Source organism: Solanum verrucosum, unplaced genomic scaffold (assembly GCF_900185275.1).
Source record: "Solanum verrucosum unplaced genomic scaffold, falcon-dt-bn FXZP01000113.1, whole genome shotgun sequence".
Taxonomy (NCBI): Eukaryota; Viridiplantae; Streptophyta; class Magnoliopsida; order Solanales; family Solanaceae; genus Solanum; species Solanum verrucosum.
In genome coordinates, this window is record NW_026020105.1 from 721369 (window position 1) to 728074 (window position 6706).

The 6706-nt window shown below is 27.5% G+C and overlaps 1 non-coding gene across 1 annotated transcript; it reads left to right on the forward strand.

Annotated features, from left to right (window-relative positions):
- The first annotated feature begins 5602 nt into the window (after positions 1–5602).
- On the forward strand, positions 5603–5756 carry LOC125825288 (U4 spliceosomal RNA). The gene has a single exon (XR_007442842.1). It is a non-coding gene; the product is annotated as a U4 spliceosomal RNA (small nuclear RNA).
- Positions 5757–6706: the final 950 nt, after the last annotated feature.

Sequence of the window (6706 nt, forward strand, 5' to 3'; positions counted from 1 at the left end):
CCCATTACCCTTATTTCCCCACCTTTCACGTTTTCTTTCCCCCACCTTTCACGTTTACCAGCTTCTCTTTCTTCAAGGTTCTCACAAATTGTTCAACAAAATCTCTATTTTAATTCAAGAAATTTCTCGATTGTTAAACGAAATCTCTATATTAATTCAAGAAATTTCTCGATTGGCAAAGGTAATTTCCATTATTTACTGAGTATTTTGATTTGCTTTTTAAAATCACCTATTATGGTGTATATTTCGGATTGTATATATTATGGATTTTCAGTCAATTTTTTCGATTTTTATGTGATTTTGTTTAGATATTCATCAAATATTTATGTTACAAATTACAAAATTACAGTATATTCATGTGTATATTATACAAGTCTTAATCATGACTGTACTAGTAAGACATTTTTTGTATTTTAATCATAATTGTATTAGTAAGACATTTTTTATATTTTATTTTTTGTAAGACATTTTTTGTATTCATGTGTATACTCTCTGCTAACTGTATTAGGAAGACATATTTTTGTATTTTATTTTGTTAAAGCAATATAAATTTGATGAAAACATAATATATAAAATTGTGATGACTACACTATATGAAGAGAAATACAAACTTATTTGGTATTCATTTGGCGTTTGGAATACAAACTGATATTGAAATACATCCTGATTTTTGGAATATAAACTGATCCAGAGAAATAGTAACTACAATTTTAAAGTGAAATAATAATAATATAACAAGACTCGACATTGAAATATAAATACAATTTAGTTTGAATACAACTTATTCTATGTTTTATGTTTTCACCAAAAATGTATTTTCAATATCATTTTATTTTACTACTAATTTGTATTTATATTTTTTTTTTCTTAAACTAGAATGCCAAAAGAGTTGTATTCATTATAATTCTATACCAACATTTTTTTTTGTATTTTAAGTTATACATATCTTTAGGTATATAGATTGTATTCCATTTTTTATATAATTTAAATTTGTAACTCATATAATTTTTCAATTACACTTTAAAAGTAATTATACGTTAAATACAAAAATAAAATAAACAAATTCATAACATGAATATGAATACATTTCGGTTGAATACATATTCAAAGAATTTCAAACAAGTAAATATATAAAACAAAGGGCATTAGAAATTGGGAAACAATTCCACTCTAATAAGATATGAAATTCAAGCATCATTAACTAAACAATACGCGATCCAATTACTACACGAACGCCTATTGTACCCCTTAAACCCACAAGTACTGCAAGAATTCTTGCACTTCTTCCCATATAACTCGTACGCCTTGTCACGATACTTCTGAGATGGCCTTCCAGGTAGCTTTTTGTGGTTTGGAGGCCGCACTATGTCATCCTTACTATACCCAGGTATATTCCACTTGTTTTGATCAGGTAAGGGAGTAATTGGAATGATGTATGTATCCAACAAGTAATTACACGTTAAATACACAAAAATAAAATAAACTAATTACATAAATGTAATGTGTGCTCAAACATCACTAGATTCAAAAAGAAAAATATAGAACATGCACTCAATACATATGATCTGTATTTACATACAAAGATTTCACATTTTAGCTCAACTATAACAAATTGAATCCAATATTTAATTGTATCCACAACTTACTACAAGGCAACAAATATTGGTATACAATTCTTAATTACTTTATGATTTTTAATCCCTAATTGTACTCCGTTCAGTATATCACAGAATTTTTGTGACTATATCCCTATATAGTTACTATTTACATTAACTTAATGGGATTCAAAATACTGTCTGCATTAAAAAAAAAGCAACTTTCAAACTATAAAAAAACAAACAATTTCATTCGTTCTACATCATAATTTGGATACAAAACATCCAAAAAAATGGGATACGAAAATCTCATATTGTTACTGTTTACAAAATGGGATACAAAAATATTGTATGCATTCAAATAAAAAGAAAACAACTACGAAACTAAAAAAAATCAAGCACTTTCAATCGTTCTACATCATAGTTTGGATACAAAACATCCAAAAAAAAGCTAAAAATATCAAATCATACAAAGATTTCACCAATTTAATCAGAAAAAAATCAACCCACTATTATAGTCGAGATATACGAATATATCATCCAAACAAATACAATAATCGACAAAAACAAAAATACATGATGTCGAAATTTCTTGAATTCAATGGAACTGGCGAAATTATAGTCGTGAATTTTGAAAACTTCCGTTTCCGTTTCAAGAATATGCCGAAATCAACTCGAAGAAGCTTTGAAAATTATCAATTGAATGATTTAGAAGACAAAACTATTTTTTGCAACATATGCTCTTTCAAAAACGTAACTGATTTATATTTAAAATCTTTTTTTCCTTTTTGAAATTTTTGTTCCATGTTTTTCTCTATTATGTTATTAATTATTTGTATTCTTTCAAATTAATTAAAATAAAATAAATACATAATTCATTCCTTAACAAACTAAAATATTGTCATTTGACATTATTATCGAGATTGAATGAATGCTATCACTTTTCATACTGAATAAATAAATAATTTTGTTATTTTTCAAGATTTATCTAAAAAGAAAAACTAAGAAAAATCATGAATGAAAACATAAAAATTATATAGACAACAAATAGAGAAGAAGAAGAAAAAATTGTCTACCAATAAAATGAAGAAAAAATCGTGTATGAAAAAGTAAAAAAAACTAAGAAAAAAAACTTGTGAATATATTTAAGGGAGAAAATTGTTTGAGAATATCGAGGGGAGATATTTTAGGAAGAAGAGAGACTTTTTAAGAAGAAGATTAGGAACAATTATTTTTGCTTGAATTATGGAAGAAAATTAGGAAGAGAAGATATTCTAGAGAGATATTTTAGGTAGAGAGATCTTTTTGACCAACTGACTATGAAAAAATTAGAGAATGTAAGTTATAAAATATTGTATTTATGGAAATTATATTAGTAATTAAATACGTTAGAATTTTTTTTAAAAAATGTTTTTCATTTTTCATTTTAATTCATTTATTAATTTTTTAGGTATTAATAAAAATCTAATGCTATTTATTGAAAACTAGAAAATCGTGTTAAGAGTAGTAATATATAATCCGTCATTTATGAAATGTGGTACAATGTGTTGTTATTGGTACATAAGAAAATTGCTACATAATTTGATTGATTCTATTGACCTCTGTATTACTAAACCTCTATTGACTTTAGAGCTGTCAATATGGGCTAGATCCGTTGGGTCAATCTGGTCTAAGCCGTGATTTGATAAGGTTGAGCTATGATTTTGGAGCTCATTTAAGAAAAGGGTTGTTTAGCCCGACCTGAATAAGTCTGTCGATTTGTGGAGCTTGAGAAATATGGATAGGGTAGGCCCGTGGGTCAAATAAAAATTAATTAAAAAATAAAAATAAAATAGAGTATTAAAAATAACAGGAGTCTACACTCAGAATTTGTTTAAAGTTTGAAATATTACAATTTTAAATACAAATTATGTTGGAAAAATTACATGGATCGATACTTTTTAATAAATAATTATTGATTTTAGCGATGCATTTTATTTATTACCATTTATAGCAATGCATAGCAATACTATGTTAAATATGTAATATGTATTAAAAATGAATTATGTATGCAATATATATGTATTATAACTGTTTTTTTAAAATATATTATGCTTGTTTGGTAAGAATTTGACACATTGTATTATAAGTGTATTAAGATGTGTGATAAATATATTATCAATGAATAAAACTTGTATTATATGTGTTCTATAAATTGTTGTCTGTAATATAAATGTATTAAAAGTGATCAAGTGAAAAAAATATTATTGCTATAAATGGTAAATACTTTTTCAATATTAGTATATGTATGTAAGTTTCCAAATTATGTTTATAAAATATGTACTACATAAAATAAAATTCCTAAAATTTCTAGCGAATCACTACATAGGCCATAACCCATGGAATATTATCATAGTTTTTGTGTTTTATTATGATCATTGGAAAACAATTAGGTTAATATTTCTATTTAGCTATTTATGTTTTACTTGAAATCAAACTTAATAAATATTAGGGATAAGGGTCTGAAAAAAACCCCAACTTTGGTCGAATTTGTTGTTGCGATACTAAACTTTCATGATGACCTATTACCTCCCTAGACTATTTAATATCGTATTTTTTACCCCTTGAACTATTTAATAGTGTATTTTAAAGGTATATATGTGCCCACGTGGACACATTACTATTTATAATTTTGCATTATTTTTTATGTCCATGTGGGCAAATATATATGTTTAAAATACGGTATTAAATGGTCTAGGGAGGTAATAGGTCTTCATGAAAGTTTAGTATCGCAACAACAAATTCGACCAAAGTTGGAGTATTTTTCAGACCCTTATCCCTAAATATTATATAGATTTTTATTTGTGTATTTGATTAACAAGTAGTAACACTAGTCGATATTTATGATAATATTTTTAAATTATACTTTAATTTAAAAAATTATAAAAAATATACTTTTAAGAAAAGAGGGTTGGCCTGGCAAAGCCCGTAGCCCACACACTTGTGGGCTGGGCTGATCATTTTCTGGCCCACATAAAAAATGGGCTAGCCCGGCCTGACCCGTCAAATTGCAAAGCCTGTATGGATTAGCCTGAATTGGGTGGACCAACCCATACTGACAACTCTAATTGACTTAATGAAAAAATGAAAAGTAAAAATAAATAAATAAATAAATAGAATTTATGATAAATGAAATAAAAGTATAGGTATAAGTTTCCATATTTTGTTCAATTTAATCTAATTCATTTCAATCAAGTAATTTTTGGATGGATCAATAATCCATTTATTTATGTATAAAGTACAGAAATTCCAACAGTTTGGGCACTGATTGTATTCTATCCTGAAAGTTTTCCAAATTACAATATCCTAAATTTTCCAAAACTCGCAAATACATTACTCATTCGTTTGATACAGAGCAAACGATACATGAGATTTGTATCAAATACATAACTTTAACCTAGATTCATACAACATTTGTACTAGATACATTGTACACAAAGAAAATTGTAATGTATCTGATAGAGGTGGAGTGAGATAACGAATGTTAAGACAAAGAGAAGAAAAAAGGGGATTTTTTTTACAATTAATTCAAATGGTAGGGATTATGTTATCTCAAGTTGGGTGATTACATAATTTTTGTTTAATTTATTAACTCAACTTATTTTAACATGCACAATTTCATATTTTACACCCCTAAATCCAGAATGTTAAAACATTGTGCCAAAAGAAGGAACTATCTATCCATTTTACAAAGTAAAAATCAATAAGTAGAGTAATATTTTTTGAAGAATATGTATGTTTAGTTCCTCAAGAGCCTTCATGTGATAAACCAATATCGTTTCAGTTTCACTTTTTCAGAATTTAGGTTTGATTATTAATAATAAAGTACTATAATCCAACTAAACCATTACCTCGAATGAGACTAGGCCATTATTATTATTATTATTATTATCCCACATCGATAATGTGGACGCACGGAGTCCTTAAATGTAGACTACAAAATTCAATCGCAATAGCTTAGTAAATTTATCTTTGCGCTTGGGGCAATGACGCAGCTAGTGAGGTTCTAACCGAGGCGCGTCTATTGCTGGTTGAAAACTATTTCCAAACCCCCTCTTTGGCCTATGGCTTCTGCCTTGGCCATTGAGAATTTTTGAAAGGGCTTCCCTTCTGGGTAGAGCCTTACAATACCTAGTCTAATATTTTTGTTATCTTAAGCTGAATCTAATGTTGATTCAACAAGCTTTTTAGGTCTTTCGAGATAATTTTTTCTCATCTAATTTAGGTAAGTTTATCTTTGTTGTGAACCATGATGACTTCATAAGGGCCTATAAGGCTAGATGTGGTAAATAAATGAATAATATATATTAGTGTTTGTATTGGAAATCGAGTTTGTTTCAACCTCATCCCATATAACACTTACATTATAGTTTTACATCCACGGACTGATTTAGTAGTAGATTGATGTAAGGATGATCAAACAATTTCAAATTACCTTTTCTCATTTTAGTAGATTGATGCAAGGATGACCAAACAATTTCAAATTACCTTTTCTCATTTTATCCTTAATACGTTCTACTTATATCTTCACTTTAGTTTTATTTAATTTTTTACTACCATATATCTATCTATCTTTGCAATATTCATCTTGTGGATATGTTAGGCTAAAGCAATAGATAGGTTAAATGAAGAAAGTTACTAAGAAACTAAAAATAATTTCAAAACTATGTTCTAGCTCACTTCTACTTATCTTAAATGCTTTCGATAGCACTCTATCATGAGCTTTCTCTTAGGTAATGAACACGACATAAATTATAAAACCCCACTCTCAAACCATATACGTACATAGAGATGCTTCTATCAATCTGTAACTTGTCGTTATAGTTACAATCAAGCACAAATTCCCTTTTACTGGTGATCTTTTGTATAACATCAATCATTTCAAAGTGGTTAATTCCCTTAGCTGTGTTAACCAGATAGACAGCTCATAAAGAAAATGGTAGTCAGTTTTACACTAACCATATAGTTAACTAAATTTGTCTGCCCTTCTTAATCTAAGAAGACATTTTTGACATACTAAATAGAATAACAGCATTTACGTTAAAGCCTGGTTGATTTAACTAAATAGAAGA